This window comes from Charadrius vociferus, unplaced genomic scaffold, assembly GCF_000708025.1.
Source record: "Charadrius vociferus isolate BGI_N301 unplaced genomic scaffold, ASM70802v2 scaffold323, whole genome shotgun sequence".
In the NCBI taxonomy this organism is placed as follows: domain Eukaryota; kingdom Metazoa; phylum Chordata; class Aves; order Charadriiformes; family Charadriidae; genus Charadrius; species Charadrius vociferus.
The window spans coordinates 1,969,939-1,970,750 of NW_009647692.1; positions in this window are offsets into that span (position 1 = coordinate 1,969,939).

Here is an 812-nt window from a genome sequence, read left to right on the forward strand (position 1 = left end):
CTGGGGGCAGCTCCAGGGTCGTCGCTGATGGATGGCCCCCGGCAGCGCCCGCCCGGAGGAGGCGATGGCCAGAGGAGACGATGGCCGGCGAGAGGGCTTCTGGCACAGCCCGACCCGACCTCCTCCGTCCGGTCTGACCTGGCCATTGCACCGACCTCCGCTCCAAGGCGATGCTCTCCCCCCAGGGCTGAAAGTGGGAATGATCCCAGCAGGAAAAGGGCGCAGGTGATGGGGTGCAGAAGAAAACCATGAGGCACCGCAGGCCCCCAGGCACGGGCAGTGCCAAGCGGGGATGGCGATGGAGTCCACGAAGGGGCTCGGAGAGCCCCAGGGAGCAGGAGTGTCCCTGGGGTCATCCTTCCCTGTGCCACACACCCCTGGGAAAATAGAGCCCACGCCACCCGGGGGGGTTCCTCCCGCTCCCCGGGAGCCCAGACTGGTATTTCAGTCTAGACGTGCTGGTATTTTTTCAGTCCGGCAAATTTCCTTGATGGCCCAGCGGTGAAGCACGAGCACGCTCGGCACGCTGGCACCGACGGCTGCCGGAGGGTGGGGGGGTTCCCGCGGGGGCATGGGGGGCAGAAGTCCTGCCCAGGCGATGCCTGCTCCTGGCTGCCGGGGGGGAGGCAGGAGGAACTTTTGCACTGCAATGGGTGGAAAAACTATGCGAAACTTGAAATTCGCTCATAAAACCGGGCTTGTGGCTGGAAAACTTGCCGCATCTTGCTCGAGCGTTGGCCCCGTCTGCACAGGGCTGTGACGGGTTGGCGTGAAAAGCTTTGCTCGACAGCCGCCGCCGGTCCTGCTGCCCC